Source organism: Salmo salar, unplaced genomic scaffold, assembly GCF_905237065.1.
Source record: "Salmo salar unplaced genomic scaffold, Ssal_v3.1, whole genome shotgun sequence".
Taxonomy (NCBI): domain Eukaryota; kingdom Metazoa; phylum Chordata; class Actinopteri; order Salmoniformes; family Salmonidae; genus Salmo; species Salmo salar.
Genome location: NW_025548330.1, coordinates 406,973 through 419,324, shown reverse-complemented (window position 1 = coordinate 419,324; position 12,352 = coordinate 406,973). Strand labels below are relative to the sequence as shown.

Below are 12,352 nucleotides of genomic sequence, written 5' to 3'. Positions count from 1 at the left end.
AAAAAAATCTAAATATTCCATTACCGTACTTCGAAGCATGTCAACCGCTGTTTAAAATCCATTTCTATGCCATTTTTCTCGTAAAAAAGCGATAATATTCCGACCGGGAATCTCCGTTTAGGTAAACAGAGGAAAGAAAACAAAGCATTCGGTCGACGCGGGCACTCGCCTGAGTCTCACAGTACTGTAACCAGCCACTACCCAAACGCGCTACTTTGTTTCAACCAGAGCCTGCAAAGCCACGATTCAGCTTTTTGCCGCCTTCTGAGAGCCCATGGCAGCCGTAGGAAGTGTCACGTAACAGCAGAGATCCCCTGTAATAGATGTTTTGGATAGAGATGGCAAAGAAGGCCAAGAAATGGTCAGACAGGGTACTTCCTGTACAGAATCTTCTCACGTTTTGACCTGCCATTTGAGTTCTGTTATACTCACAGACACCATTCAAACAGTTTTAGAAACTTTGGAGTGTTTTCTATCCAAAGCCAATAATTATATGCATATTCTAGTTACTGGGCAGGAGTAGTAACCAGATTAAATCGGGTACGTTTTTTATCCAGCCGTGTCAATACTGCCCCCTAGCCCTAACAGGTTAAAATGGTGTAAAATAGTTATATGTTTGAGAAATTGAAGTAATAGCATTTTTAAGGTATTTGAATATCGCGCCACGGGATTAGACTGGCTGTTGCGTAGGTGGGACGATTTGGTGCCACCTAACCTAGAAAGGCACTTACACCTAATTTGCTCCAGGAGCGCCGTACTACTATGGCTGACCCTGTAAAACAACACATTTCTCTGCATCTATCTGGTGTCTGTGACAATCGAACGTTTTAAAATCTAACCAACATAAGAAAATGACAGCATTGATTTTTTTTATTACAACAGTTAATTTAATAATGCTGGTTATAAATCTTGTTGACATTCATCCAGGGACACCTTGACTTGCATTACATTCTCACTGCAGAAAAATATTCTCATGAAATCACATGACTTCTAGTTAGAGAAAAGGATTCCTGTAAACACGGCCTGCTACAAGCAGGAAACAAGTATTGGACGAACCAGAAATGTAACATATATGTTTGATAGTAACCCTGGATGATGAATGTGTGAACTATCTTGTTATCTTTTTGGGTAACCACATTGGAAAACATTCTAGTCTTTAAGGACATGAACTGGTAGAACAGGTTTCAGCAAAGTATGGAGTCATTGTTTTCAGGAAGGTGTAACCATGGTGATAGGAGAGACAGGAGGCAGACTAAGGTACAAGGGAAGCCAACAACTGCCCTACAAAGACAAGGAGCATCTACACAAACAGCCACCTGAACTACTGTCCTACAAAGACAAACAGCATCTACACAAACAGCCACCTGAACTACTGTCCTACAAAGACAAACAGCAGTCTACACAAACAGCCACCTGAACTACTGCCCTACAAATACAAACAGCATCTACACAAACAGTGAATCTGAGAAAAATGACTTTAAATTTGTTTTCTAGTCCATGCATATCAACCATGACCACTGATCTGACCTATGACCCCTAAAATACTGATACTGTACTCTGCCTTGGTATGACCTTAAACAGCTGTATGGGTAATGAAACAGCAAAGAGCAGCATCTAGAAATCTAAATGTGTTGATCCAGCTTTCTTGTTGTTTTTCTGTTTGATGGAAACAGTTTGAGAGTTCTAACTACATTCCAACTATTTTTAATGGTGTTATGTAGTTGTGTTGTCATGTTGTGAATGTTGTATTGTAGTAACCCTCAACTGTATTTAATGCTGTTATGTAGTTGTGTTGTCATGTTGTGAATGTTGTATTGTAGTAACCCTCAACTGTATTTAATGGTGTTATGTAGTTGTGTTGTCATGTTGTGAATGTTGTATTGTAGTAACCAACTGTATTTAATGGTGTTATGTAGTTGTGTTGTCATGTTGTGAATGTTGTATTGTAGTAGGCCTAACCCTCACCAACAGAGACAGCAACAGACAACACAGAGAAAGTGATGGAGAGAGGCAGAGGATGGGAGTGTACAGTAGACTGGGATTCTAATTACTGCACTGTGTGTTTGTGTGTGTGTGTGTGTGTGTGTGTGTGTGTGTGTGTGTGTGTGTGTGTGTGTGTGTGTGTGTGTGTGTGTGTGTGTGTGTGTGTGTGTGTGTGTGTGTGTGTGTGTGTGTGTGTGTGTGTGTGTGTGTGTGTGTGTGTGTATGTGTGTGTGTGTGTGAGAGAGAGAGAGTGAGAGGGTGTTTTGGTACTGTAGGATTCTTTAATCAATGTGGCTCATTGGGCAGGTCAGAGTCTCAACACAATTGAAACACAATCTGAGTAACAATGACCTGAAGGATTCAGGAGTGAAGCTGCTCTCTGCTGGACTGGAGGATCCACACTGCAGACTGGAGACTCTGAGGTCAGAATTCCTGTAGTTGGTCAACAAGTGTTTTGTTGTAGTCACTGTTATTGGTAATGGTGAGAGGTTAGCATGTTTTGTTGTAGCCTCTGTTATTGGTAATGGTGAGAGGTTAGCATGTTTTGTTGTAGCATCTGTTATTGGTAATGGTGAGAGGTTAGCATGTTTTGTTGTATCCTCTGTTATTGGTAATGGTGAGAGGTTAGCATGTTTTGTTGTAGCCTCTGTTATTGGTAATGGTGAGAGGTTAGCATGTTTTGTTGTAGCCTCTGTAACTCTCTCACTCATTATTATTCATGATCTTTCTCAATCATGGCAGTCACAGGCTTGATGTAGTCGTTGCTTTCATGGAATATGGGACCAAATACTAAACTTTTGACTAATTTAATACACTATGAGTGAATTGGTCAGAAAACATATGACTTCTTTAAATAGGGGGACTAGATGCATAAAGTGCTTTCATTTTTCTAAATGGTGAATCAGATATGTATGAAAATATCCTCATATAAAAGGTGACATTATATACTGTCACCTCATATGAAACATTTGATCTGAAATCCAAAATGTTGGAGTTTAGAGCCACATTTAAAATGTTATCTTCACTGTCAAAATAGATATGGTGTGGACTGTATACTCAATACAATCTAAATCTGATACCTCACTGTCTGTCTTTTGACTGATACTGCTTTTAAACTGGTCTGGTCAGTCTACTCAAATATTTGTACTATACATTTTTCTCTCTACAAGATGATTTAACTCTTTGCAGGCTGTCAGGCTGTCTAGTCACAGAGGAAGGCTGTGCTTCTCTGGTCTCAGCTCTGAGGTCAAACCCCTCACACCTGAGAGAGCTGGACCTGAGCTACAATCACCCAGGAGACTCAGGAGTCAGACTGCTCTCTGCTGGACTGGAGGATCCACACTGCAGACTGGAGAAACTCAAGTATGTAGAGGGTTTATGTCAATGTTCATATCAGACATGTTTGACTTATCAGGCTAGTTAAGACAAACATTCTTACCACCACTTGGACAAAGGTGTGTGTGTGTGTGTGTGTGTGTGTGTGTGTGTGTGTGTGTGTGTGTGTGTGTGTGTGTGTGTGTGTGTGTGTGTGTGTGTGTGTGTGTGTGTGTGTGTGTGTGTGTGTGTGTGTGTGTGTGTGTGTGTGAGAGAGAGAGAGAGTGAGAGGGTGTTTTGGTACTGTAGGATTATTTAATCAATGTGGCTCATTGGACAGGTCAGAGTCTCAACACAATTGAAAACTTACCATCAATTAAACACCAAATGATGTAATTTATTGTGGAAGAATGGTGTCACATCCCTCCAATAGACTTCCAGACAGTTGTAGAATGTTTGCCAAGGCTCATTGTAAGAGCTGTAAAGAGAGAGGGACTCGGAGAGAGAACAGGCAGAACCTGATATGTAAATGAGCAGAGCAAACGAAAGTAACTTTCAACGACCGAATGATCATTCAGACTCTGTTTCTATTGAGAGATAAAAGGTAAGATGACGATTGTTATGTGTATTAATATAGTTGATGATATTGTTGTGTGTATTAATATAGTTGATATTGTTATGTGTATTAATATAGTTGATGTTATTGTTGTGTGTATTATTAATATAGTTGATGATATTGTTTTGTGTATTAATATAGTTGATGATATTGTTATGTGTATTAATATAGTTGGTGATATTGTTGTGTGTATTCATATAGTTGATGATATTGTCATGTGTATTAATATAGTTGATGATATTGTTGTGTGTATTAATATAGATTATGATATTGTTATGTGTATTATTCATATAGTTGATGATATTGTTATGTGTATTAATATAGTTGATGGTATTGTTGTGTGTATTAATATAGTTGATGGTATTGTTATGTGTATTCATATAGTTAATTATATTTTTGGTGGACAGTGTTATAATAGTCCTACTCTCCTTAAAATGTTTTGGATATAAATTAGATGCGTGGGGTGAATTCGTTCTGTGCCCATCTGTGTGCCCCAGGGTGATCGCTCCTACACTATCTACAATCTAAAAGGGTTCTTTGGCCGTCCCCATAGGAGAACCCTTTGTAGAACCCTTTTTTTGGTACTAGGTAGAACACTTTTGGGTTCCGTGAAGAACCCTTTCCACAGAGGGTTCTACATGGAAGCCAGAAGGGTTCTACCTGGAACCCAAAAGCGTTCTCCTATGGGGACGGCCGGAGGACCCGTTTGGAACCCTTTATTCTAAGAGTGTACTGTATCATAGGTCTATAGACTTGTCTTCTCAAAACAGGCTTAAAACACAACAAGCAACAAACAAACATGTTCTCTTTATAATCTACAGTTAACTCCTTTCACTCAGGAAGGTATGTTGTGTGAAAGAGAGACTAATAAATATTGTTCGAGAGACTAACAACAACTTACACTTCCTCAAAACAGTTTGTGCGTATTCATTAGTGCCCAGCGTAGCAAAACGTTTGGCAACAGAAACCGTTTAGGTCACGTTGTACAGCGTTTAGAGTAAACGGTTTATGTTTTATTTAACATCTTAAAACTGTTGGCTGTGGAGTAAACTAATGAATACAACCCAGGTTGTCGCCTACGACTCGGCATGTTGATACCTGCCTCTTGCTGAAACCTGAACGTAGCCTGAGGGGTATACTATGATACAGGCTTGATATACTGGTTTTCTAAAGCTAGTCAGCTTCAGTTAGCTTCACATTCCAGCTCAGGCCTCACCCATCAGAATATACACAACAGAACATAAAAAAATCACAATGAAGTTTCAAGGTGAGAATCCTGCCAGGGATTATTGTAAAGTGTGTAGATAAATTAAATGTAATGTTAGTATAGTGAATGACAGTAAAACACTCCTAACAGTCTACTACTACTGAGACAGGTTGGTGTAATGTTAGTATAGTGAATGACAGTAAAACACTCCTAACAGTCTACTACTACTGAGACAGGTTGGTGTCAGTTTAATCATATAAATGGAGCTGACTGGACGTGGTCAAGTCAAATTCAATATATCAATATTCATATATTATACTTCTACATTTAACATTTCATGTGATAATGTAATTGTATCATAGTTCCTCTATAATGTAGTGATCCTCTACATTTCATGTGATAATGTAATTGTATCATAGTTCCACTATAGTGCAGTGATCCTCTACATTTCATATGATAATGTAATTGTATCATAGTTCCTCTATAGTGCAGTGATCCTCGCTATATGAGCCACTTCACAATTCCAACCAAGTGACCCAATTGGTGCCAATGGTGCGATGCGTAGGTTGTTGGCCTTTTACATGTGAGACCTGGGTTCACTTCCCTGCCCAGTTGTTTGCTACATTGGTGTCAAAAGTGGTATGGTGTCTGTGAGAACATCAGAATGGACCGGATGTGTGAGGGGTCTGAGTAGTCGAAGCACGGGACTAATTAACATATTGATACTGGGTTAACACTACTTATACTGATACTGGGTTAACACTATTGATACTGATACACTATTGATATTGATACTGGGTTAACACTATTGATACTGATACTGGGTTAAAGCTATTGATACTGATACTGGGTTAACACTATTAATACTGATACTGGGTTAACCCTATTGATATTGATACTGGGTTAACACTATTGATACTGATACTGGGTTAACCCTATTGATATTGATACTGGGTTAACCCTATTAATACTGATACTGGGTTAACCCTATTGATACTGATACTGGGTTAACCCTGTTGATAATGATACTGTGTTAACCCTATTGATACTGATACTGGGTTAACCCTATTGATACTGATACTGGGTTAACCCTGTTAATACTGATACTGGGTTAACCCTATTAATACTGATACTGGGTTAACCCTATTGATACTGATACTGGGTTAACCCTATTGATACTGATACTGGGTTAACCCTACTTGGGATGGCATGTAGCTGCGCTCCAACGCTCTAGTGGTTAGTTAGAGCGTTGGATTAGTAATCGAAAGGTTGCAAGATCAAATCCCTGAGCTGACAAGGTAAAAATTGGTTGTTTACCCCTGAACAAGGCAGTTAACCCACTGTTCCTAAGCCATCATTGAAAATAAGAATTTGTTCTTAACTGACTTGCCTAGTAAAATAAATAAATAAATACTGGTTTAACCCTATTTGTGCGATGCATAGGGTGTTTTCCTTGTTCACCAGTGACCTGGGTTCACTGCCCTGCACCACTGTTTGCTACAATATTAATATCATAGACTATCTGTTAAACGAAGAGACACCACAATATGAGTGAAAGGATTTCAGGATAATATCAGTGAGTGTTGATTTAGAGTTGTCTTCTGGGTTCATCCTTGTAGCTGCCTTTATCAACAGGGTGAAATGTAACAAATGACATCAGAGTTGGGAGGTAACCAGGTCCCTGTTTAAATCACCATGACAACCATTTCATTATTTCTCCAGAGCAGCAAGGGAATCTAGAGACTCAACCTTTGTAGAATCACAATCACCTTTATTCACCAAGTACATTTGCACGTACATATGTAGGATCTTAATTTGATCCAGTTTACTACAGCAGGAAAATATTCCTGCAGCAACAGAAAATGTGAATTATTATGTGAATAATAATTCATGGACATTTTTGTAGGGGTTACTACATTTTTCGTAAGGAAAATTCAAGTCTGAAATTTCTAAGTGGAAATTACAAACTTCAGAAGCCTTTTTAAACCTCAAATACACTACAAGTTTTACTTTTCCTGCATTGCTGGAAAGTTCTTCTGCAGTGGGGGGTGATCAAATTAAGATCCTACATCTGTACACATAATTTTACATGGGTATATATATGGGGGTCTATAACATCCAATCTCAGAGGTTTACATCAGCTGACAGTTGCAATGTTATTGCTAATAATTCAAACTGCCCTTTTCAGATAAAGACATAAATTCTGTACAGATGTAGGATCTTAATTTGATCACCCTGATGCAGAAAAACTAAACTTGTAGTGTATTTTAGTGTAATTAAACTTTAGAAAATGTTTCTGAAGATGATAAATTCCACTTTTCCATTTTAAAACTGTTCATTAATTATAATCCACACAATAATTCAAATGTCCTGTTTCTGCAGGATTATTTTCCTGGTGTAGCAAACTGGCTCAAATTAAGATCCAACATCTGCAGCAATATACCCCTCTCTAATATATATGGCTCTATTGAGATTCACTTTTGACCATTTGACATCTTGTATTTACTGTTGTTTAGGCTGGTTGAATGAGTTGCCTGTGAAAGCTACTTCATCTGCAAGAAAACAGGCGGCTGCACCAGTGACTGTCAGAAGTTTTGTGATTTCCTCATATGAACGTGAAAGTAAGTGTGTTGTCTACGCAGTTACAAAAATGGCTGTTGAAACTGTGGCACATATTTCTCGGTAACATTGAATAAATGTGTTGGTATGTAGGAAAGACGGGCAGACTCTCGTACTGTTGGTCGAGACTACCTACAAACTATTATAAGGCTATGATCACTTATCATGCCGACAAACCTGATGGTCTCTGTGAACTGATCTGAACAGGTTTAGACTGGTCATCTATGATATGTAGGTTATATACAGTACATTCTCTGTCCTGCTACTGGTAGGACTATAACATTATGTTGATCTAAACAGGTTTAGGCTGGTCATCTATGATATGTAGGTTATATACAGTACATTCTCTGTCCTGCTACTGGTAGGACTATAACATTATGTTGATCTGAACAGGTTTAGACTGGTCATCTATGATATGTAGGTTATATGCAGTACATTCTCTTTCCTGCTACTGGTAGGACTATAACATTATGTTGATCTGAACAGGTTTAAACTGGTCATCTATGATATGTAGGTTATATACAGTACATTCTCTGTCCTGCTACTGGTAGGACTATAACATTATGTTGATCTGAACAGGTTTAGACTGGTCATCTATGATATGTAGGCTATAGCCGAGCTATAGACCTTGATCTGCATATCACTAACAAACTGCTATTATACATTATAACCTAGTCTACTTTACATAATATAACATCTCTCACTTGATGCAAAAAAACCTTTCTGAATGGATCAACAATTTCCTCCTCGGATCAATCATGTTCGTTTTAGCGCTTCTGTCTATATTCTCAGATACATTTAGAAAAGAACAAATTGAAAGATAATAAATAGTCTACTGTTAGTGAATACAAATATGTGTGAGACATGGCCTTGTGTTGCTGTACTGTCTATAACTACCTTAACAAACAGAGACTTATTATTATTATTTTTATTATTATTATTATTATTGTTGTTGCTGTACTGTCTATAACTACCTTAACAAACAGAGACTTATTATTATTATTATTATTATTATTATTATTTTTGTTGCTGTACTGTCTATAACTACCTTAACAAACAGTCAATTATTATTATTATTATTATTGTTATTGTTATTGTTATTATTGTTATTGTTATTGTTGTTGTTCTGTCTATAACTACCTTAACAAACAGTGACTTATTATTATTATTATTATTATTATTATTGTTGCTGTACTGTCTATAACTACCTTAACAAACAGTGACTTATTATTATTATTATTATTATTATTATTGTTGCTGTACTGTCTATAACTACCTTAACAAACAGTGACTTATTATTATTATTATTATTATTATTATTGTTGCTGTACTGTCTATAACTACCTTAACAAACAGTGACTTATTATTATTATTATTATTATTATTATTGTTGCTGTACTGTCTATAACTACCTTAACAAACAGTGACTTATTATTATTATTATTATTATTGTTATTGTTATTATTGTTATTGTTGTTGTTCTGTCTATAACTACCTTAACAAACAGTGACTTATTATTATTATTGACAGTTACCATGGAGATAAAATGTCACAACTACATGTTAATGTGACGCATTAAAATACCTGACTGTTTCTATGTGTCTGTTAGTAAATGTTTTATTTCTCAAAGAGATAATGAAGACATGAGAACAATTGACAGTCAAGAACTAGTTGTCACTGTGTTAACCACAACCAATATGCTGGATCTCTGTTTAGTTGTCACTGTGTTAACCACAACCAACATGCTGGATCTCTGTTTAGTTGTCACTGTGTTAACCACAACCAACATGCTGGATCTCTGTTTAGTTGTCACTGTGTTAATCACAACCAACATGCTGGATCTCTGTTTAGTTGTCACTGTGTTAACCACAACCAACATGCTGGATCTCTGTTTAGGGTCCTGTCTCTAAAATGAGTCTCTCTGGGGAGAGGAAGGAGGGGGGCCCTGCCTCTAAAATGCATCTCTCTGGGGAGAGAGAAGAGGGGGGCCCTGCCTCTAAAATGCATCTCTCTGGGGAGAGAGAGGAGGGGGGCCCTGCCTCTAAAATGCATCTCTCTGGGGAGAGAGAGGAGGGGGGCCCTGCCTCCAAAATGCATCTCTCTGGGGAGAGAGAGGAGGGGGGCCCTGCCTATAAAATGCATCTCTCTGGGTAGAGAGAGGAGGGGGTTCCTGCCTATAAAATGCATCTCTCTGTGGGACATGACACCAAAGCTAAGAGGTAAGATGACAATTTTATGAATAATTCATTAAGTTTATTTCCTAAATAAATAGCTATCTTAAGGTGAATGCAGTTACTGTAAATCTCTCTGGATAAGAGCATCTGCTAAATCAGGGGTTCTAAATCCGGGATCTGCGGAGGTACTGCAGGGGTTCTGCAGGAAGCTCGGGGAGTGGTGGAGTATCCAGGAGAAAACTAAACTAATATTCTGAAATGTCATTGTGGTCTTATGTTCCCATCTATTGGAATTATTTAGCAACTGCAGTAGTGCTGAAAAAATGTGTTATTCCTTACTAAAGTAGTAATTACTGAGAATTACTAGTTAATTTTATCACTTACAATCATAAAATAACAACTTCTACCATAACAAACAATTAAACTGACATAAACCAAAACCACTATATATGTAGTTATTTAGTTAATTACCAAATTGAGCTGGTCGGTCACATTTGAGAGTGAGGGAGATATATAGCATTTTGCATAAAAAAAACATGATTTTTGTCTCTCTGAAATGAAACCATCAAGTGATAGATTTTAAACAAATCCTTGTCTGTGAGAGATGTAATAATGAATACATAATTTCTTTAAACAATAAAAGCTCATTTCTGTAAAGTGATATGTTGCGTTTTGGAACTCTTCTTATGTTTCCCCATCTGAGATCAGAGTAGATGAGAGACGTAATGCTTGTCTCTGTTGTGTTGAAGCCCAATCAAGCAGGAGAGACCAGCCTCCCCTGTACCCAGCTGTGTGTCCATGAAGAGTGGCCGGTCTATGGGTCATCCAATAAAGTTTAGAGAGGGAGACTTTTCTACTGAACAAAGGTAAGAAGAACTCATGGGTCATGGTCAGTGAGTTAAACAACACTGTCTCTAGTCATTTCTCCTCTCCCATTTTCACATTTCTTTTGGTTGTTTTCATAATCCATAGGCTAATCCTTTAGTCCATTTTCATAGTCCTAAAACAGTGTGTGTGTGTGTGTGTGTGTGTGTGTGTGTGTGTGTGTGTGTGTGTGTGTGTGTGTGTGTGTGTGTGTGTGTGTGTGTGTGTGTGTGTGTGTGTGTGTGTGTGTGTGTGTACTGTAATCTCATGTTTTGTCCACAGAAACCAACAGGAGAGATCAGAGTCAGAGATTCTCAGTGGTCAGTCTTCCCAGAGTCATCAAACAGACCTGGACTCTATATTCAGTGTATGTGATCCTGTTATGAACATTTGTTTTTGTTTTCCTCAAGTAAAGTTGATCTGTCAATTACTCATTATTGTGTTAATGAGAAAGCATTTCTTCTCTTGCTTAACTTATTTACATGATTTATTTCAGATGCTTGAAGAGAAAATTATGACATTTGTGAAGAACGAGCTGAAGATGTTCAAGAGGATTCTTAATCCTGAACTCCCAGAAGGCTTTGAGAGTCAGAAGCAGGATGAGGAAGTGGTGGATGCTGAAGATGAGAAGCAGGAGAGCAGTGCCAGAGAGGGGGCTCTGAAGATCACACTGCACATCCTGAGGAAAATGAACCAGAAGGAGCTTGCTGACACACTGGAGAAATGTAAGATCTGTCTGACTCATGTTAAATGCTGTTTTATAACATTTAAAAGCTGTAGCTAAAGTACAGCTAAAGTAGCTGTGTAACTCAATGATATTGTAGCAGCCTTAACACAACACCTAGTGGCCTCATCAAGTAGCAGAAGGGATGTGTTGTGTTGATTAATTTAGAGACAGAGAGAGAGACAACATTAATAATACCATCAATAATACCAATAATAATATAATCAGTCACACCAGTCTGTAATGCATTATGAAAACATTTACACATTTATACTGTCGTGTCTTTGGGCACCATTAACTTGAAGACATGTTTATCAAATAACTCCCTGTAATTATTATCACGCGATTAAACTGACTAATCGTTTAACCTGTTAGGGCTAGGGGGCAGTATTTGCACGGCTGGATAAAAAAAATGTATCCGATTTAATCTGGTTACTAATCCTACCCAGTAACTAGAATATGCATATACTTATTATATATGGATAGAAAACACTCTAACGTTTCTAAAACTGTTTGAATGGTGTCTGTGAGTATAACAGAACTCATTTGGCAGGCAAAACCCTGAGACATTTTCTGACAGGAAGTGGATACCTGATGTGTTGTATTACCTTTAAACCTATCCCATTGAAAAACACAGGGGCTGAGGAATATTTTGGCACTTCCTATTGCTTCCACTAGATGTCACCAGCCTTTACAAAGTGTTTTGAGTCTTCTGGAGGGAGATCTGACCGAACAAGAGCCATGGAACGATGATGTCCCATTAGACACCTGGCGCGCGAGTTCATGTTGGGTACCCTCGTTCCAATACGTTATAAAAGAGTATGCATTCGTCCACCTTGAATATTATTCAT

General features: G+C 37.9%; 1 long non-coding RNA gene across 1 annotated transcript; it reads left to right on the top strand.

Moving 5' to 3' along the window:
• Positions 1–9,697: 9,697 nt before the first annotated feature.
• LOC123732905 (uncharacterized) lies at positions 9,698–11,120 on the top strand. The gene is made up of 3 exons (XR_006763482.1): positions 9,698–9,958; positions 10,663–10,779; positions 11,060–11,120. It is a non-coding gene; the product is annotated as an uncharacterized lncRNA (long non-coding RNA).
• Positions 11,121–12,352: the final 1,232 nt, after the last annotated feature.